This window comes from Apis mellifera, linkage group LG15 (genome assembly GCF_003254395.2).
Source record: "Apis mellifera strain DH4 linkage group LG15, Amel_HAv3.1, whole genome shotgun sequence".
NCBI classification, from domain to species: Eukaryota; Metazoa; Arthropoda; class Insecta; order Hymenoptera; family Apidae; genus Apis; species Apis mellifera.
In genome coordinates this window covers 2051255-2074397 of record NC_037652.1, presented here as the reverse complement: position 1 = coordinate 2074397, position 23143 = coordinate 2051255, and the positions used below count along the sequence as shown (strand labels likewise).

Here is a 23143-nt window from a genome sequence, read left to right as displayed (position 1 = left end):
GAAATAGAAGAAATAGTACGACACAAGCCGCAGCTAGAGGAGCAGCAGCAGCAGCGGCGACACAACTATGCGCGCGTAGGTGGGAGAAGGATGGCGCGCGAAACGAACGAAGAAAGAGAGAGCGAGGCTGTGTGTGTTTAGCCGGTGCAGCTAGCCGCGAGGTGGGGAGAGGAACTACGAGAGCGGCCACGGGGGTTGGCGGAGGGAGAGCCCGGTGGACGAGCGGTTATTTCAAGCGACGACTCTTCTGGCACTTCGCCCCGAGCTTTCCTCGAGCGCATCCTCTCGCCTCGGACTCTCGCGTTCTCGTGTCAGTGTCGCCGCGACGCCAGCCACAGTCAGTCAGTCAATCAGTCAATCGGTGAACGGTGGGAGAGACGATTGGAAAATTTAAAGATCGTCGGCTCGGAAAAGAGGAAAATAAAATAAAATAAAATAAAATAAAATCGTTGGGGAGGAAAGTTAGGGTACTGTGGATAATTTCGAGGGGAAATTGAAGAAAAAGAAATTCCAAGAAGATTAAGAAAAATCCTGTCTGATCTAACCTAGAAAAAGATCCAACCTAGAAAAAGAGAATCTTTTCGAAAAAAAGAGCGAAAACGACCGATTTCCAAAGAGATCCTGCTTCTCCATTTAATCACGAGTGAAGAGTTTCAAAGTTTCGAAGGATTCCCGCGGAAAGGTGGCCGGAAGTGCGTTCGCGACTCTTCTTTCGCGTGATCAGTGACCGAGCAGTGGAAGTAAGGGTGGAACAGGTGTTTCCCCAACACGGTGGTGGTTGTCCACAGATTGTAAAAAAGAAATATATAATATAAATATATATAAACGAAAAGTGTCGAAAAATTGTGCGAAATATCGTTCTTTTTTTTTTCCTTTCTTCGATCTTCGCGTTTCGAGGGAGGAAGGGAGGAAGGGAAGGAGGGAGGGAGGGAGGGGAAGGGGGGGAGGGGGAGATCGATCCGGCACGAGAAGATGGAAAGGAGAGGAGGTGGATTTATAATACTCTCCGCTCTGCTCGCCTGAAATAACAGGAGGAATGCGCGCGTGGTGAATCAGCTTCCTCTTTGGAGAGTGCGAATTTCCTTCCGACAGCGCGGCCACGCGATCCTGGATCGAGCGGCCAGGATCTCTGGATCGTGTTCGGGTGTGTGCGCGCGCGCGCGCGTTCGTGCACCTTTGAGAAAAGCCAGAAACGCCAGAAGCTCGCGACACGGGGAGGAGGGAACGGGAGAAGAGAGGGCCCTCATCAACTCCGGTTTTTCTTGGAAAGGAGTCGCGATTGGTGAGTACCATAGCCATCCACTATACGAGATTTAACGTAGTGAATTCGCGGAAAAATTATTCCCTTCTTCCAAGGAATAATTTGATGGAGGGGGGAGAGGATGGATATTTGGGTAAAATTGGATTTTAGAATACGAGAATTTAGAAAAAGATTTGGAATGTTGGTATATTTTGCTCGTGGATTGAAATTATGGTTAGATTTGATGCAAGGATTGTAGAATTATCTTGGATGAGAAGAGAAGAATCGTATCTTGGTTCTACGTGGAATATGAGAGTTGTTTATATGTTACATTTTTAGGTTAGGTTTTTAGGTTAAAGGAATTGCATTGTTTTCGAATCACTATATGTTCGAGTAGGTGGTAAAAGTAATTTTTGAAACACTGACGCAGTTTGCTTTCTTTGCAATTGTTTATTGGAAACTTTTAAAAAATATTAGAAACAACTTTTAACTTCCATTTTGTGAAAGTTGGCTCACTTCACAGGAAAATTTTAATTTAGAAGATGGGGATTTTGTAAAAAGATTTAAAATATTGATTAATGTGTTGAAATTTTGTTTGGAATAGATTGAAGTTTATTGTTTGAAAAGATTAAAATGTTTGAAGAAGCTTTTAATTGCTTTATATTTTATCTTCTTTTAATATTCTAGTGTTTTATAATATTTGGTAAAATTGAAATTTAAACTTGTAACAACACTGGATAAAGTTAAAAAAAAAGAGAACAAAAACAATTTAAATAACAAACTTTCAATGTTCCATTACCAAGAAATGCAATTAAAATTGACAATAAAAGAAAGGATACGCGATTAAAAAATTAAACAATAATCTAACAATAAAAGATTCGTATATAAATTTGAAATAAAATTTGTCATTGTTCCCAAATGTTTGGGAGAGTTCTGCGAGAAGAGGGGAGGGGAAGGGGAAGAAGCGCGAAAAGTGCGTTTCCGGTGGCGAGTGCGCATTTCCGGTCACCGAGCGAGCAATTTCTTGATCAAAACGTACGAGTATGGGACGAAAATTCATGCGTCACTCGGCTCAACGATTTATAGATCGGATGGAATGATCGTTGACGTTGTTGATTGATCAGTTGGGACGCGTGTACGACTCACGTGTTCGATTATCCGCCACTGAATTACGTGGTATTCGAGGAACGTAAGTGTAATTCTACGTTGGAATTCGAAATTTAATTTCGATTCTTGAACAAATTGACATTCCTCGATCCAAAGTGAAATATGACAAGAAATTTTTATTTATTGCAAAAAACTTTTTCTCGTATTTTTCTTAACTAGTTTTTTATTTTTATTTATTTCCTCGTTTAAGAGATATCGAATTTAACGCATACATATATATATTTGTATATGTACATATATGTTCAAGAGAAAAATATATAATGAAATACTTATTCTAGGAACTTATATGTGTAATTCTACGAAGAATTTCATGTAATTCTGTAATGCAAAGTGATGATGTGATGAAGTGTTTTATATATTTTTATTTGTTTATTTATTTGTATTTTAAATGTATCTATTATGTAACAGTAATGTTAATGCAATATTTTTTTTATATCTTGTTTATGTATCTTTTTATCTAAAAAAAAAGTTAAGACTTATGAATTTTATTCTAGTTTAAGGCTCATATATATGTTAAAAATAATTATGAAACGTGATTTATTATTTTATAATTATTCAATTATTACAATTAATGTTTAATTAATTACTCGTGAACAATTTCATCACGATTACCGAGTTGATTTATGCTTCATGAATTTTTTATTCAAGTCTCAATGCGAATAAATTTCAAATATTACTTCGAAATATTAAAATATTCTTTTCCATTCTTTCTTTTAATTTTTTAATTTTTCGTACGTTATATCAGATTCTATTTTATTATTATTTTAATCGAACAATCTCACGAATATGCGATTTCGTATCGATTCAAATGCCAATCAAATGCACACAAAAGAAAGTAACGAATCACGTTACAGAATGTTCCAAAGAAGAAATAATAAAGACAATAGAAAAAAAAAAAAATTGGACAAGTACAAGTGCCTGCAGACTTTGTATAATAGTCACTCGTGAATACAGCACATTTGTCATTTTCTGATACATTATTCTTAACGTATGTTGGATTCTGACGGGCATTTATCGCGATTGTGGATCTACGATCGATGATCCAGCCAGAGATCCAGCACCGTCATCGATTCGCGATTTATTATGCAGATACGTTTAACAACTTTCTTTCCGAACCGTAGAAATCGTGATAAATCAAAAATTATTTATAACAATTTATCATATTTTCAGATAAATAAATTTTATTGTTTTTGATAAATTTGAAAGAAATAAGGGTGCAATTTTTTTTTTGAAATTATTTATGTAATATAAAAAGAATGAAAGATTAAAAAATCCATTACTATTTTTTCCTGATCTAAAAAAATTAATATTAAATATCATTTTAATATTAATTTAATTAATTTTAATTGGATATAATTGTTCCAATTTGTTTATATTAAGTCTAATTTATTATTCATTTAATTGGTTCAATTAATTGATCAACTTACTTAATTAACATACATAGTTGAACTTAAATATTATGGAAGCCATAAGTTTTTTTCGAAGGTCATTATCAATAGATGAATGAAGTTTGATTTAATATTCTTGAAAATTGAATAACACATATAATTTTGTTTATAATATGTAGATATGATTATATAATTGTATGATTCTTATGTAACGAATTAGTTGCATAATATATAGATATGCTTTTATCGATTGATGCCTGATTGGAAGTTGACTATTAAATATAAATAACTATAATTAATCACTAAACGTGTAATCAGCGTATAATTGAAATATTTTATTTTTAGATTAATGCAGCAGATAATGCAATTCGATGCAATTAATATATGAAAGAATCTTTACTTTCTTAATTGCATTTTTTAAATCACTTTAACTTTGTAAAAAAATTTCAATATTCTAATTATTTAATAAAAAAAGAAGAAATTAAATTAAATTAAATTTCAAAACAAAAGACTTCAGACTTTTAAATTTTAAATATATATTAAATTAAATTGGTTCAAATAAAAATTATTATTTTTATCAAAACCCTTTGACTCGAGAAAGAAACTTAGCTCAAACTTAATCCAAAGAAAAATATCTTACCTTGGAATTTTCTCAAAAATCCAAATCTGATCAAAATTCAACAATTCTCCACTTCAAACTGGATAAAGCTATCCACAAAACTTCTCCAAAGCTATCTCAACCCCCGATTCGAAAAAAGATATAAATAAAACAATCGGCCAATTAATTTCTGGCGATTAATTCCCCGATTAATTTCATCGCCTATAAAATAGCAAGATTTCGATCGTTTGCATGGAAAGTATACGGCGAAATTACCCTAATTCTCGTCGTTTAACCGGACCATTGCCTCCACGCGGAGGGACAAAGAAGAAGCTACGTGGCGTAGAAAGAGAAAGGGAGCAGGGGGAGGATAATTTATTCCGGCTTTATTTAATCTCTTCCCTCGCGTCTCGGCGACGCGACTTGCTAAGCTTCTTTAATCCAGATTCCAGATCGAGAGAAAGATAGAGTAAAAGTGTGTGTACATGCGGAAGGTTGATAATTTGTTTGTTTAATCCCAGTATGCATGGGATGATTATTTTTCACTGTAACTTTGGATTAAATTCTTTTGCCCGGGGAATGCAAAAAATCAATTGTTATTCGGCAAAAGATGATGAAGATTTATTTTTAATTTTGAAGTTGGATATGGTATTTTGCATATGGTTTAATTTTAAAGATGTAAAAAAATATGGAAAACAGGAACTTGAGTGAAGGCAAGTTGTTGTCAGTAAATTACAATTTTCTTGTATCCATATGTACTTAAAAGATTGGATTAGTACTTTTGAATTAAAGTTTCTTGGTTGTAAAAAGACAATTGCATTAATTGCTAAAAAAAAATGAAAATTTTATTTGTAATTTGAGGTTAAATGTAAGATATATTTTGTGTTAAATTAATTTAAATTAAGGATATAGAAAATTGGAAACTTTGGTAAATTAAAATTTTCTACTTTTATCTTTTTTTATTTACAAGAAGTAAATAAGAAAAAAATTTCTTCTGATCTTCTTTCAAAGTTATGCAATAGTAAATAATAAATAATCTACAATAAAATTCATAATTCCAATTTTTCAAGTAAAATCATAGAAGAATTTAAAAAAAAAAATGGTTTATTATTAACAAATAACAACAAGTAAAAAAAAAAAATCCAAATTTGCAATTCAATGACGCGTCGACATTAAGAAAAAATAAATAAATAAATAACATCCTAAAACTGTAATCGACTAAAATCAACTACGACGCTCCACTTCCGGTGTTTGTGCGCGCGCGAGAGTGCGAATGATAATATACACGCGAGAGATGAGCTCGACTCGATCGGTAAAATCTTGGGTTTCACAGCTTCCGGTAACAGAGGAGACTCGCGTCGCATTAAAGGCGGAAAATAGCAAAGGAGAGGGTATGGAATGCATGAAAACATAAATCACGAGTATAATGAAGCGGATCCTTTTTTGCTCGCGTTAGATTACCAGCACTATCCTCTGTAAAAGTAACATGGCGTGTCAGCGAGAAAGAAGTAAACAGGGTGTAAGAGGTTTATTCGTTAACGATGATGCGCGAGTTTTGTGTTAACTTTGTTCGCGTTCGAGGGTTGATGGATGTTTCGTGGATAATTATTGGATAGTCGTTTGAAAATGATTGATCGAAATATACTTATACATTGTACACGATGTTGTTTGTGCGAGTTTTTCAAGGAAGGATGCTGTTGGATGCATTTGAAAAAAATTTTTTTTCTTGCAAGTGAATGTATTTTGAAAATTATTTGAAAAGTATTTTGGAAATAACTTAGGAAAATGATTAATAATTCAGAAAGAATTGATTTAATTGAAGGAAATGTGTGTAAAATATGATTGATAATTTGGAAATGATGGTTAAATTGAATTTGAAAGAATTTTGGAAGAATTGGTTAAACTGTAATTAATTGTAAATACCAAGAATACATCAAATGTGGATTAATGGATATTTAATAAATGTCGATTTGGAGTTTAGAGAATTAAATTAAATTTGGGAAAATTTGGAAAAGTTGATTAAATTGTAATTTAGGAGAATATATAAAAGAAATGTGATTATTAAGTGAATATAAAAAGTACTTATTAATTATTGAATTAGAAATTTATAAGAAAATTATATAATACAATTAAGAAATATAAAATTGATACAACAAAAAAAAGTTTAAAAGCTTAAGAATGATAAATTGAATACATGTTTATAGTCAGAAAATAACAAAGTTGGTTAATATACTTCAATTTTATAAATCAAATGATAAATAATAAATGAATAAAAAAAATAAGAAAACATATAGTCAATGTTAAATCATTCAAATTAATAGCATCTAAAATAAAATATAGATCTTCAATCTTGCAAAATAAAAAGTATGGTTAAAAATCATAGTAGTAATTATTGTAAATAATCCAAAAGGATCATTACGAAGACATCCAGACGCCTCATTACAACTCAAATCGAGTTAATTTCGTGAAATCGTATCAAACCTCGATTCTCAACAACCGTTTCCTTACGTTTAAAAAGTGCATAAAAGTACGTAAACATGGTCGCTAAGCAATCATAACTACCAAAAGAAACGTCGAGGTTTCCACTTTTTTTTAGCTCTATAAAAAATGAACGTGATCCTTCGTTAATGCGTTCCTCGTTACCGGCGCCACTTCCGGCGGTAAACTGTGGCCATTTGCAATTTACAGGCGATTTTTACCGATAAAGATTACACAGAGCTCGCGCCACTACGAAGGGCGATTTAATGTCGACGAGGAAGCAGCCCGTACATTTAACAAGAAACAGTGTGCCAGTCCAACAAATAATTATTGTTCTTTTAAACAGATAATAAATTATATAATCTAGATGAGCGAGATATACGCCTAACTGGAACTAATTAGAAGAAAAGACTTGTCCAGGAAATGGCATAGTTCGCTTCATCGATATATGTATTTAATATTATATCCATATGCGTAGTGGAACAAAAGAAATGAAAAAAAATGAAGTAATGAAGACTAGACTTGAATAACAAATATTTATTTCAGTCGTTTTGATCATTTTTAAAAATTTTTAATGTAACAGATGTCTGGAAGATGAAATGATAAATTGCAATGAAAATTTGAATTCTAGAGAATAATTTATTATTGAAAAAGGATAATAACGATTAGGACACGCTTTAATTGCTTTTATTTTTCTCGGAATAAACAAGGAATAATAAGTAAGAAAATTGCAAAGTTGAATGTTTATTTCTATTAAATAATTTATGAATTCATTCTTGGATGGTATAATGTACGACAATTGCTCCTTTTTCCTTTCTCATAATCTCTCGTGATTAATTTGAGCCTTTTCTTTCACTAAGATTTACTGGAATTGATTAGCGCAATCGTTAACTGGATCATTAGCACGAGCAAAATATAATTGGTAGCTTTAATTACGCGCAAAAATTAAGGGTAATTAAACGTTTAAAAAAAAAGTGAGCTTTTGTGTAGTTTATATTATAGCAAAGATCTAGATGATGCAATAATTGCCAACAAGTTAAGAAATTCAAAGAATTATCTTTGATAATTAAATAATTACTATTAGAATATTATTTATGTAAATTTAATAAAAACTTAAAGAAATAAAGAAAATATTATCCACAGATAAAGATAAACAAATAAGAGGAAACAAGGAAAATAGAATTATGAATGAAGAAAAAAAAAAAATTCAATATCTGTTATTTGATTTAACATAGAAAATAAGGAAAATTTATAAAAAAAAACTTATATAGAATCTATACAGAACATATCTTTTTTTTTTTTTCAAAAATCCCAGATATACAGAAAAATCCATCAACCATCCTCTGTATTCTACACCACTTCAAATCTTCTTCAACCTGCCTCCCTCCCCCTCTCTCCCTATCAAAAAGACGATTTATACGACCTAAGTAATGTAACATGGTATAAATCGCGCCGCTCGTCTTCAACCAAGGAAAAATGATCGATGGAAAGACACAGTGGAACGCATTGTGAATCGGGTATCTCCTTCTAATCCTATTCCCCGTCTTCACATGAAGACGAATCTTCCTGTTCTCTGTCTCCACAGAGGCCATGTTTCATTTCACGAACTCGAGAAACTTTGGTGGGAAGAGCAACGAAATCCGTAATGCTTTGCTGAGGGAAGCGAAGAAAAGGATAGATAAAGGGAACTCGGCCGGGTAAGTAAGCTGGTAAGAAACGAGGCACGATTTATTTGACAGATCGCACCGACCGCAAGCGCTAGAGTGGTTTATTTTATAAGGCCAGATTGCCGGCCTCACTTCGCCGGAATAGAATAATGGACGTTTCTATCCCCCGTTTGTGAACCCTCTTCTCCCCCTTCCCCCCCTTACTTTCATTCTTTCTGGCCTTCGTCTCGAAAGTCAAGTACAGTTAAGGAGCACTCTTCGCTCGATGCCGATCTCGACGAGGAGAGGAGTGTGCTCAGATCGGCAGATCGTTTCATTGTGCCAAGGTATATATATTGCGGTATCATTTCTATGTTTACACGTTACTCTAGTTGAGAAGAAATTTATATTGTTTTTTTTCTTAGGAAATGGATTTATAAAGAAAATATTTGCAACACCAGAATTCCATTTTTGTAGATGTTGAGTTAGATTAAGTTACTTATTTGAATATTGTTGATCATAGAAAAATCTATATCTTTTTTGGTTGATGAATTCTATGTGATACATGAAGAAATTTTTTTTTGGGGGAGAAAGAATTAATTAGATGGATTATTTGAAAGTTTTTGAAAAAAAGTATCTTTGAGAATGTATAATAATCATTCTATATTCTGATATGTGAAGAAATTTTGTTATTATAATTCCATTTTATAAGTTTTAACTAATTTTTATAAAAATATAAGATTATTGTAAGTGAATTAAGTGAATTACTTAAGTATTTATTAATCTTAACCAGAAATATTAATCTAAAAAAAATTTGCAATAATATTTCTTAAGTTAAATTGGTGTTGCAATTGATTAGATAAGAAGATTTTTACTTGAATATATTAATGAATAAATATAATTTTATGAGACGCGTAGAAAAGCTTTGTAATAATAAATCATTCCTGAGGAAAATTTTTTGATGTGAATTTCGTTAGGTAAAAGATAAATGCTTATTTTATGCATTATATGGAAGATTTCTATGATTTAAGAGGCATATAATAATGATTAGATGAAAAAATATGTAAGGTACCGTTGTTCAGCAGTGGCGCAATAGAAAAATTTTTGAAATAATGTAATTAAAAAAAAGAAAGAATCTTCATTTAGATTAAAATCTTTTTACAGAGTTATACATTTTTCTAAAATTAAAAATTTAAAATACAAAAACTTATAAAAATTGCAATAGTATAAAATTATTATTATATTACCTTACCCAGGTATATACTGTATAATGAGCAAAACACAAATCATGACCTACTCCATGATGGTTCCTCATGATCAATTAACTCGTCGAACGACAATGCAAACTCTTCGTTTCTTCTTGTCTCATCTCACCAAAACATCAGCTCACATTTCTTTTGATTTCTATTATCTATCGAATATTGTGGAACATTACAAAACTTATCTAAAAAGAAGCAAACATTCTTCGAACCTGCATTTACCTTAATATATAATAAAAGAAATAAAAAAAAAAAATAAATAAAAAAAAAAAGAAAAGAAAAGAAAAGAAAAGAAATCGAAGGTATGCAAATAATAGTTCGTTAAAAGATCCCTTACCTCGACTTCCATCGGCGATCATCATCACGTCTAGACACTCGATTTCTTTGCTCCTGTTCCGGTGATCGACGAGATTATGTCGAGGATCGGTCCAAGACGAGAAAAAGTGGCGCGCTTGTAGTACGAGCGGCAATTAACTCGGCAACTAACGGCACCAATTAATTTCCAACGTCGATTCCATCTATCGATCGGCAAGGTATTATTTGTGGCAATCGTCGCTGGAAATCATCCTGATGGCTATTAGCGAGATACTGCAAGGTGAGCATATTTATTACGCTAATAAGGCAGATAATTAGTTGTTTGGCAGGCACGTAAGGAGATTTAAGAAGTATTTTATGGAAATGGCAATTTTACTTATTTTACTTAATAATGTAGGTATCCTATTTATGACTTTTTGTTATTTATTGAACAGATTATTCAAAAATATCTCTCAAAAATGTGAAATGATTTTTCTGGCAATGAATTTTTAAGCAATTTTTAAAACATTTATTTATATATATCTAATAATTTTAGTTGAATAGATTTTGATAATGTTACAATCTAAATAGATTAGATTAATATCATAGTCTATTGTAATAGTATCATAATCTATCTAGAATATTCAATTTTTAGCAAGCAAATAATTTAACAGTTAATAATTTTATCTAAATAGATAATAAATAATAATAAAAAATACATATTTAGATAATATTAGATTAATTAATATCATCATAATATTTTATAATAGAATTGTTTAGAGTATTTAGAATATTCAACTTTTTAAAAAACTCTTTTTTTAAAATCATTAATGTAAAAAAATTAATAATAAATAAAAATATAAAATAAGTTGAGTCTTAATTAATATTCTCTCTACAAGTAATTAATCTTATTTAATACTTTTAATTGTAATAAAATATTACAATAATTTAACTTATTTTTATGATATAACAATGATTAATAAATATCCAGATTTTGTGAAAAGAGTAGCATTACATATTTTTTTATTATAACTTCAAAATTCTTTTAAATCACCAAAATATGCCTCATTAAAATTCTTTGCATTTTCATCTTAAAAAAAATCCACATTTTAAAACCATTAAAAGGTTAAACACCAATCAGATATCATATCTTCTCTCAAAGAAATAAAATAAGGTCTAAATAAGGTCAAAACAACATTAAATCATTACTTTATAATTCACAACATCATGAATGGTGGTTCAAAGCAAGCTCAGAGTACTTCTAAAATATCTCTCTATCGCATTCCAAAAGACATGGAACACCTGGTTAGATTCACCCCATAAATCAGCTTCCTCGAAGCCATCTTAACCTCGAGAAACGTGAAACATGAACGGGAAGACAGCGTGAAAAGATATAGCATCCATGCAAACGCATCCGTATACCTTCTCGAGGCCTCGAACATGGATGTCCCTGGAAAAAATCCTCGTCTCCGAGAAATGTGTTGAAACATAGTTGCACGTCGAGAGATTTACGTTTGGAAGTGTGAGAAACGTGAAACGAGACACTAGAAAGTATTTCGAAGGAAAAATCTGGTTAATTTCTGTTTTTTCTTCTCTCTCTCTCTCTCTCTCTCTCTCTCTCTCTCTCTCTCTCTCTCTCTCTCTCTCTCTCTCTCACCCTATTGTGATTGAATTTTTATATCTTATTTCCTGAAACTTCTTTTATTTTCCCTTGTTCATTTTGAAACTCTGAACTTTGAGCTTTGTAATTAAAGTTTTTTGATATTATTGCATTTTCAGATCTAATCAATGAATTTAATAAAAATCATGGTCAAAAGACTTAATTTTCAAAAAATATACCATATCATAATTTCATAATAACTTTTTAAAGAAAAATAAATATTTTTTGAAGTTGAAATTGATCTTTGTATAAAAAAATAATAATACAAATGATACAATGGAACATTATATTATTATGTTCAATTATCTTGAACATAAAATTTTCATTAAAAATAATATATATAAATATGTAATATTTAAGAGAAAAATTTCAAAATTTATCTCTGATCAATATCTGATAAATATGATGAAAAACTATTTTTCAAAAATATTAAATACACAATAACTTTTTCAAAAGAAAAAAAATTCCAGAATTCTAGTTCTTAAAATATTTTCAAAAAAAAATAAACAATTAAAGTTTTATCTTCTTAGAAAGATTGATAAAAGCTTTTAATTCTAAAAAAAAACTAATATTTTTATTAAAAATTATCCAATTTAAAAAATATATATATATATCGTGCAACACACAGAATAGTTCCCTCAGAAAAATTTTTAAATTAACGAGATTCTTTGAAGCAATTTATTCGAGATCTATGGTCATGAAAACGAATCGCGTGGATTCTGTGTAATAGCATAGGGACAAGAGGTCGATCGGGTTCTGTAGCTTAATGAAAACGCGCGACGATCGTATGAATCGCGTGGGCAGCCGGCGGTTTTTCTTCTGGGAATTCATTGGGTACACTGTGGCCAGTTATTAATAAATTTCACAGCGGCATGCGGTTTATTCTCGTCGCCACAAATCTCGCGACTCGATGCGGCCAATTAAAAAGGGCCGCCGTGTTAAAAACCGGCCTTAATTAATACCTAACGAGGTGCTAGCAAGACGAATGGATCCACTCGACCATAAATCTCCCTCGATCGATAGGATATAATTTTATATCAATAACACTTTTATTAATTTTGAAATAGTTTGATTTTATTCATTAATTATTCATTTCATAATTATCGTAAGAGAATCAATTTAGTCAGAAAGATTTCTTACATGTGTCCAACTATTTACATTGTATTCATTTAATCTGGCATCAGATTTTTGTGTTAAGAAAGTTAGTGAAAGAGTTATTCAAAAATATATACATACAGTAACATTCGAAGTATCTTTATGGGTGAATTTTGAAATGAACGAGTAACTCTTTAAATTCAATGAATTTTTTATATAATTATGAAGTATATAACTTTGATTATGGATTATGATAAAATTTAAATAATTAAACTATTATATATTTATGTATATTTTAGGCTACTTTTTTAATTTTTTTTCAAAAACTATAAACAATCTTCTAAGAGATACTGTAAACATACTTTATAAAATAAAAAAAAAAATGAAGGAAAATATAGAAGAAAGAGAAAAAAATTACAATTATGATTTTATTACAATATATTAAAATTATAATTATATAATATAATTATAATATAAAATAATAAAAGAATTTGCATAGGAAAGAGCAATCTAACCTCTAAAATAAATTATGAATCTTAATATGATACAAGAAAATAAAAGAAAAATAAACTCAAATTATTGTAGCCTGTAAGAACATAATTTTTAACATAACCTCTCTTAATTATCCACCTAGAGTATATATTTATTATTGGCAATCATTAAACAAGATTCCACGAATATTCGCGGCAATTTCGTTCGAAGAACAATTTTCCATCCGTCTATCGTTATCTTATCGAACGACCAATATCAGATGTCAAAATATACGCCTAAATGACGTGCCGGGGAACATTTTACGGGAAGATTAAAGAAAAAGTGATTGTCAGTGTTGATGGAAGCCATTAATCATGCGTTGGAAAAGGAGAATCCTCAGGGACGATCGCATGGATAGAGCTGGACGTTTTCACGCAACGAGTCTATTAATCGGCCAGGCCAGGAGATGGACAGCCGTTTGTCGGGGAATTAAAACGTTTCGCGGACGTGACGATTAAAGCAGGAGTCATCTGTCTTCGCTTATGTCCTCTTTTATTGCCATGTCGGCTTATAGCGCATGAACGAGATCACATCGATCAGAACGCAATTGCGATGACTATGATGAACTTGCAGATTTATGTTCCCTTTGATACAAGGGAAAATATTCGACCGCGAAAAATTTCTTTGACACTTTGCCATTTGCAAAAGAAGGATATTTAAGGGAAGGAAATAAAGAGAATGAGTTTGCTAGGAAGCAAATGCAATCACTGATGAGACAGAATGAATCTTTTCTTGAACTTGTTTGTATCTGAAAATGGTTTTATTATTGTATAGTTTTCAGTAAAGTGTATTTAGTAGAATATGTTTTTATCTGAATAATATGAAATTGTTATTGGATAAGTAATATCAAAAAATATCATTTTATCATTTAATACATAAATTTAGAAATTAATATAATTCTTTTCTAAGAAATTGATAATATCTATTATATTCTTTATATAAAAATAATAAGAGAACAATTAATATAAAGATAATAAGAAATTAAAATAATAATAATCATGATAAACATTTCTTTGACACTTTGCCATTTGCAAAAGAAGGATATTTAAGGGAAGGAAATAAAGAGAATGAGTTTGCTAGGAAGCAAATGCAATCACTGATGAGACAGAATGAATCTTTTCTTGAACTTGTTTGTATCTGAAGATGGTTTTATTATTGTATAGTTTTCAGTAAAGTGTATTTAGTAGAATATGTTTTTATCTGAATAATATGAAATTGTTATTGGATAAGTAATATCAAAAAATATCATTTTATCATTTAATACATAAATTTAGAAATTAATATAATTCTTTTCTAAGAAATTGATAATATCTATTATATTCTTTATATAAAAATAATAAGAGAACAATTAATATAAAGATAATAAGAAATTAAAATAATAATAATCATGATAAACATTTCTTTGACACTTTGCCATTTGCAAAAGAAGGATATTTAAGGGAAGGAAATAAAGAGAATGAGTTTGCTAAGAAGCAAATGCAATCACTGATGAGACAGAATGAATCTTTTCTTGAACTTGTTTGTATCTGAAGATGGTTTTATTATTGTATGGTTTTCAGTAAAGTGTATTTAGTAAAATATGTTTTTATCTGAATAATATGAAATTGTTATTAGAATAAATAATATCAAAAAATATCATTTTATCATTTAATACATAAATTTAGAAATTAATATGATTCTTTTCTAAGAAATTGATAATATCTATTACATTCTTTATATAAAAATAATAAGAGAACAATTAATATAAAGATAATAAGAAATTAGAATAATAATAATCATGATATGTAATCAATTACTAACAATAGAAATAATATAAGCAATAATAATAGTATCATAACAGTAATAGATACTATATATATATAAAGAACAGGGATAGTAATAATCATAACATAACAAACCCACCTTTACATCTTCACTTTCAATACGTTCAATAACTCAAATAATCATCACTGCAAATTACTAGAAACCGTTTGGCACTAGTTCCAACTGAATAAAATCAAGCATTTAGACCACGAGTAAACTCAAATCAATGCGAATTCTCTCACGTAAAGTTTTGGAATATTTACATCATCGATAACCTTATGGTTAATACGAGAATTCGTGTACGAGATTTTAATTTGAAGAAATAGACAATCTTTTCGAATTCTTATTACTATCATGATGGAAAGAAATAATAACAAGGCACACAGACAAGGAAATGGAGAAAAAAGTTAAATTGGCTCAGGTCGACGTGATCGAAAATGCTATTTCGAAATTCGAATAGAGAATTGACGTCATTAAACTTCGTCTGGTGCCAAAAACGAAGAACAAACACGGCTCTATAACTTAGAACTGAGGTTTCCTCTTCTTTGTTTGGATTTATTTGAGGAAATGAAACGAGTTGTTCGAGGAACTTCGAAGCGAATGAGCATGATAGGTAAATTAGCGCGGATGATGAATTGCAAAATTGAGTGCAATGAATGGAAGCCATTTTGAAATAGTAATGGACGTCCATTTGATGGTTTCTAATTTATTTATCGAATATTTTGATTGCATTTTGAACAACAAGTTGCAAGATTAACGTTTCGCGATTAATTAAGTTACATGGAGATTTAATTTTTTTATAATTATAAATAAAAAACATGATTAATGATTAACTTTATTATAAACTATATCATCAACATAACCTCTTTTTTATAACTTGATTTAGAAAAGAATAATTATTGTTTACATTTTAACTGCATTTATTTAATGATTAAAATATAAATATTGAATAATATTACTCAATACATTATTATATTTTTAAAAAATAATCTAAATATGTCGTCTATAAATGTCATCGATATACCTTTATATCGTTTAAACTATGCTTGAATTAAGAAAAAATTAAATATACATACATTTGTCAACATCCTTTGAAAAACATTAAAAAAAAATCAACGTTCTAATTTAATATTAAAAGGCATCAACAAATCAATTACTAACATGTCACGGTTCGATGGAATGTTGGTACGCATGATAAAGCATTGTTGTAATTGCACAGATATTCGAGCATGCGACTGCACGTGCACGCGTATGCGAATTCATGCGAGCGTAGACACGCTGGCACGAACACTCGCGGTTTAATTTATCGATTAAAATCTGGATTCCCTAATTGCCTCGCTCGCTGCACACGGCAGCCGTGCGAGACAATACGAATCAAGGCAAAGTTTAGACAATAATGAAGAAGAAAGAAATCGTAGATAAAAACAATCTGTCTTCTATAGAACATTATTTTTGAGAGGTGGATTCATAAAAATATCGTAAAATTATAAATTAAAGAAAACTTTAAATTATTTTTATAGATTAATTTAAAAATCAATTTTGTGTAAGAATTTTTATATCTTTGAAGGAACATATATATATATATATATATATATATATATATATATATATATATTTAAAATATGGTTAGAATTTTTATCAATTTAATTGAATATATATTTTAGTAATTTTATTTTAATAGTTGCATAAGAATAATATAATCTTAATTTTATGTACTTAACTGTAATTGTAACTTCTTATGTGATAAAGAATCTTCAATAATCTCCTTCAATAAAAATCTTCTTTCCATAATCTTGTTTTTATTCCAAAATAAACACATTATAAAGCCTTTTTAAAATTATATTAGAATTTATGATTGTTTTGGAATAATAGAACAACTTCATTATTGTGAATACCTTCCATTACGTGTAGAACGTTACATTTCACAAACATTCGGAACGTAAACCACAAATTAGCTCGAATGATTCTAACCTCTTCTAGAATCAATACACAACACGACATATTTTGCTTCCATCGTACAAAGACCCTCCGAATCCAAAAGAATCTCGTTACATTTCGCCGCCAGGTGGGCTTCGTCACGCGCCGTTTTCAGCGCCCTCCGAAAAAAACGGCGACGCGTGCCACGAGCAAGAACGATCCCTCTCTCGTGCGTTGGAACATTCTCCATTTGTTTACGGGTAATTTTGTGAAGCCTGTGTGAAACAAACGAACAAACGCTGCTTCGAAATACACGATTCCTTCGAAGGATCGAGCCGATTTGTTTGGACAAGGATTATCGTTCGTAGAAGTACATTGAGACCAGTGCATATTTTCGAGAGTTCCGACGTAAACCATGCCACGAACGTTTATTGCTTTTCGTGAGTTTTTTTCCTGTTCTTATTCAAAGCGATCATGATGTCGTTTTCGCGAAATGTTATGTGTTACTCGTAAAAAGAGAAAGGGAGAAGAGAAGGAATCGGAATCATTTCCTCTCGGCATTGAGATATGGGGTATTTTTAACGGGCAACCGTTTTTCGTATACATACGAAATCGTTACATGGTATAACACGGCAACGTGATCGTGCGCGCAAAATCACTGAGCGGAACCGCAACACGCGACATGATAGGTTAGATTGTGTATAGGTTATATAGGTTATTTGGTGGTATACTTTTTTAATTTTAGGATTTTGTTGTTATTTTTAAAATAAAAATGTACGCTTTTGTTTGTATTGATAAAATTGATGTGATGATGTAGATGTAGTAACAATATTTTCAATAGTATTTATTTTAATGATAAATACAATTTGGTATTACAGTAGAACAATATAGTATTAGTATATATTAATAGTATAAATAATAATCTAATAATTTAACTATATGTGTATTTTCAACTTAATAATACATCAGTAAATATAATATAAAATTAATTTATAGTTGTGATTTTGATAAGATTACAATAATTCATGAAAATTATATAATGTTTCAAAATATTCGTAATACCATATTGTAAATTGTTTACATAATAATATATAAGATTTGTTTATTTTTCTATCCAACAATACAATTTATATTATATATATTTTGTATACAGAAATTGTTTCAATTATCACAGAATTTCTCTTGATTCGATAAACGAATTCTATGAAATAACACCATGTTTACTCAAGCATATACGATTTACATATCAATCGTGATTAATAGACTTCCTAATTAACTTCAGACAAGCATGCTATATATTCTGCTTCATATACATATCAGATCAATTAAAAAAACATATAGTGGAAAAGTATATATATATTTATCTCCCTAATAATATAATACATATATTATATATTGCACTTTACACGAAGCAGATGACTTGTGAACAAACATCAAACCAACAATTTTCTTCACCAATAGATCATCAATATTTATAGTCGATGGCTACGAGGAACGCCTTATGAAGCTATTTGCGGGGACTGATACTACAGTCTCCTAATCGTCTGATTGCATAATAATGTTAACCGCAACTGCGGTAAACCGCAAATAAGAGATACCCTAATGACTTCTTGACAAGTATTTTCATTACTCCTGTTTGTCTTTCTTTTTTTCCTGTTTTTGTTTATCTACTGGTATGCTGTTCGATATTGAAATATTTTTCATTCATCGTTATAACTTGTATATTTGATATTATATATTCCTATTCATAAAAAATTAATATAAGAATAATATAATCTTCAAAATTTCACAAACATTTCAAGTAAAAAAATAAATCTTATTAATTTTCAATTGCAATATAACTTTGGAAACTTGTTCAGAGATTAATTCATAGAATAAACGGAATCGCAACGCAATTACACAGTATAGTATCGGATAATAGAAGCCTGAAGGCTCGAAGGAACCACACGAAGAGAGAGACTCCGCCAATCACTCGACCTCGTTGCGCTCATTCCGCCAATTACTGGACAACGATGCGTGGCTAGATCATGCGCAGAAGACAAAAGGATCTGTATCAACCGTTCTGAAAAGATTCTCCATGCGATTATAGCTCGTGTGACGAGAAACGAACGAGAGAACAAGGTTCTTCTATTAAGTTTGCGTATCCGAGAAAAGAGGAATTGAGATCATGTTTTTATAATTTATTTTTATAAATTTAATATGTATTAACTTTGTCTATTTTATTAGATAATAATTGATAGTTATATTATATATATATTAATAATAAAAATTAATAATTGATTTTACCCAATTTCATGATGTTTGATAAACATAGTGTAAATCTAAAATTTTACTCTTGATAAGTTGAAAATTTGTATTTTCTTTATTGAGATTATTAGATATAAATCAGAAATACAAATTTGATATTAGCCTTGCTAATTATTTGATTGAGAAATTTTGTAAACTTAGAAATTTGCAGTTATATTTTATTTTTGTATTTTGAAAAATTTTACATGTATATATAATCTATATTTTTTTTTAAATATCATAATTAATATTTACTTATATTATAAATAACCAATATAATAAAATAGATATTAAATACAATTAGATAAAATATTATCTCAGTATCATCTAATTTGTATCTTTTAACCATTCCATTATACCTCCATTACTGTTCTATTTTGTTCTACTGTATCCCTTACTATTCATTACTCTATCATTACTATATTTATACCAGAGGAATCTACTTGTAGAAGTCATTAATTCGTAATTCCTTTCATTAAAATAGCTCAAACTATCACGATATCCTCATAAACAGAAGAATGTGTCTGTCCCTGTTGTTATAAAACAAAACTGTAAAATCCTCATAAAATCCTCATCCTCTATTAAAACATAAAGTGCGATGAATTTTTCATCAGGAGCATCGATTAATGCGTTGATCGATGCTCCATCATTGAAAATCGATTACCTCCCAGAAGGATCCTTTTCCACGGCATGTTTCGTTTCTATAAAGATAAAATCTCACGCTAAACAACTCGGGTCTGTGTCCTTTGGGAAACGAAATAATGGAAAAAGAAAAAGAAAAAAATAAAAAAAGATAGGGGGACGAAACAAGAAGAAGAAGAAGAAGAAGAGGAGAAAATAAGGAGGAGGGAGTGAGAAAAAAGATGTGTCTGGCGCTGTGTTATTTGATGCCAATCGAGATTAAAGCAGCACAATCTCCAACATAGAACGGTCTCATTATTTCGTGGCAGCAACTTCCAGCCGGATTTAATGATGATTAATGAAATATCCAGCTACTTGTTTCATCGTTTTAAGGAAATAATCCGAGGATAACGAGAAATACTTCCTTTCGTGAAAGCGTGTCACGCAGGCTTTAGCGTTATCGCGATTTCTTAAACGACCGTGGTCCAATCTTGACCCTTACCTCCCTGATTCTTTCTCATAAAGATGACTGATGACTTCTCTTTTTTCTCCAAGGATCTTTTATTTCGAGATTTTCTTTTGAAGGATCAAAAATAGTGTTTGGAAAATCGTCAATTCTTTAGGAATTTAAAAGTTTATAATAATATTTTAGTATATAATAATTTATTTTATATAAAGTATTTTTGAAAGCATAAAAGGTTTACAATTGAATTTTAAACTTGGAATTCTTTTGTTTTTGAGAAATTGTTTTAGAGTTATTTTAATCTATAAAATACATTATTAATTAAACAAGAAAATAAAAATTCAATATTACATAATTCTAAATTAAAATTAAAAAATTTATCATTATTATTATCGTTTCATATTTATCCTCATATTACCCAACAAATTTGCATGAAAAAAAAAAAATAATCAATATATCAATCTTCAAATTTCTTTCACTTACCACCACAAAGGGTAAATCACATGCCCTTATCCCCACTCTCATAAATCCATTCGACAGAAGCAATATACAGAAGCCAGTAAATAACGCCATACCCATCGAAGATCGAACTTGGCCTGCACGTGGCAGGGAGTTAAATTGAATCTTCCACGAGTCGAAACTCGTATGGACGTCCATGATGAAAAACGACGAGTTAATGTTTTCCTTTCGTCGCCGGAGATAGCCGCATCCGTCGATCATAATTCACTTCCTCGTTGTTTGTTCGAGAGGGTAGACGAGAAAAAAGGGAAAAAAATAAAAAAAAAAGAGGGAGGAGGAGGAGGAGGAGGAAAAAAAAGAGAGGAGGAGGCACACTACACACACGGTCGAGGTGTTTGCGCACTGCGAAACGGACTCTTGGCGCAATCTTTTCTAATTATCTCGTTCCAGTGCGCATTGCGGCCCGTAATCGGATATGCTAATGGAGAACAGGGAAACGCAACGATGTTACCTATCTTTTTATGTCGCCCTGTGCACCCTGGAACAGACCGTGGCTCCCCTTATACAGGGTGTCCCGTGTATTTTATTTTTTTAGAATTTTAAATAATGATGAGTACAAAAATTTTAGAATAAATCTACTATAGATGGAAAGGGAATTCTTTCAAAGAAGAGAAAAATAATCATTTTTGATTGAAAGTTTGATTAAAAAATTAAAATTGAAAGTATTATGGTTCTTTCTATACAGGATATCTAGAAAAGTGATTTGTGTTTTAACATTTTGAGTGAATGGAAAAATTTGCATGGAGTTTTTTTAAAGAAAAATAGTTCTTTGTTGTCAAAATTACTGTTTATTTGGTTGAGAAATAAGAATTTCTATTTTTTGAAGGAAAAGTAAAACAAGACAATTATTCTTTGAAATATTCATAAATAGAAAAATTTAAGAACTTTAAGAATTTAATTTATTTCATATATGTTATATAAAAAATATTACAATTATATAATTCTTTATGATCAACAATATTCAAAATTCAATCAACATCATTCAAAATATTTTTATTTTTTTTATAATTATATTTATAGTTGGTAATATTTTTTATAAATATGTTTTATTAAGAATCTGCTGTTATTATTTATGCAAGAAGTAAAATTAATCTAATTAAAATTAACTTATCTTTACTAAAATTCAATTTCATACTAAGAATATGACAAATAAATTTCAAGATAGGATAAATAATTGGATCATTTTATTTTTTATCTTTAAGAAAAGAACTTGTTTAATACTTCCATTTCTCGAAGCTTAAATCCAAGCACAATATATTTATCTTGAAAAGTGAAATATCGTTTTTCTTTATCTGTCAGACTTGTTACTGATATTATTACTTTGTACACATATCAGAATTAATCCTGAAATTGTATGAATATATATGATGATATTTCTTATAAAGGTGTATCGCTAAAATCTTCTTACTTATTAACTTATCTCAGTCCTTTTAATACTTGAATCCACGTTTGGAATTGTACCGATAATATTTCTGAATAAAATATTGTAGAAATTATTAAACCTCGAATGAATTTATCAGGATATTTAATTCTTGAATCCATAATTATTACAATATATTATATCTATTTTAAAATTATTTCTCCTTATATCAAGCGATAATTGCAATTAATTTATTGTCGAATTATTTCGATATTTCTACTTTTTACAAGAGAGATTACATTAAAATCTCTTTGATAATAATTTATGTACTCATTTAATACTGCCGATCAGAATTAGCATAAGATCCGATATAAAATAATAAATTATTTTAAAAATGATTATTTGATATTGCAATTAAGTTATATTTTTACAAAATTATTTCAACTCTTAATTGTTGCATTTGCATGTAAATTACACCGATATTCGTATTTTTATTCGGTAGAATAAAATAAATTAAAATCTTCTATCGAAATTAATCTCTAATGGATTTATTTTAACGTTTGTATAAAAGTATCGTTGATATTTAATTTAAACATTTATATTCTCCTGATAATACATATCTTAATACATATCATTATAAATTCAGTTGGAGGAATTGATATGTTTCATTTATTTTCAAAGGACAAATAAGATCTCATTGGTCTAAATAATATCACAATTGGCGAATTGAAGTAATATCAACATATAGTTCACTATTTTAAATTCTAAATAATTTATTTTTTAACGTAATAATTTTCGAATAAAAAATTTGTTTAATT

The 23143-nt window shown here is 29.7% G+C and overlaps 1 protein-coding gene and 1 long non-coding RNA gene across 3 annotated transcripts in view; one reads left to right on the top strand and one right to left on the bottom strand.

Annotated features, from left to right (window-relative positions):
• The first annotated feature begins 934 nt into the window (after window positions 1-934).
• LOC413200 (fibroblast growth factor receptor homolog 1) overlaps window positions 935-23143 on the top strand; it is a 92663-nt gene continuing 70454 nt past the window's right edge. For both annotated transcript variants that reach the window (XM_026445317.1, XM_026445318.1), the window contains exon 1: window positions 935-1282. The gene's annotated coding sequence lies outside the window, so the exon portion shown is untranslated. The remainder of the gene's footprint in view (window positions 1283-23143) is intronic.
• LOC113219251 lies at window positions 8162-18026 on the bottom strand. The gene is made up of 2 exons (XR_003306116.1): window positions 16881-18026; window positions 8162-10364 (listed from the first exon to the last, which is right to left on the bottom strand). It is a non-coding gene; the product is annotated as an uncharacterized LOC113219251 (long non-coding RNA).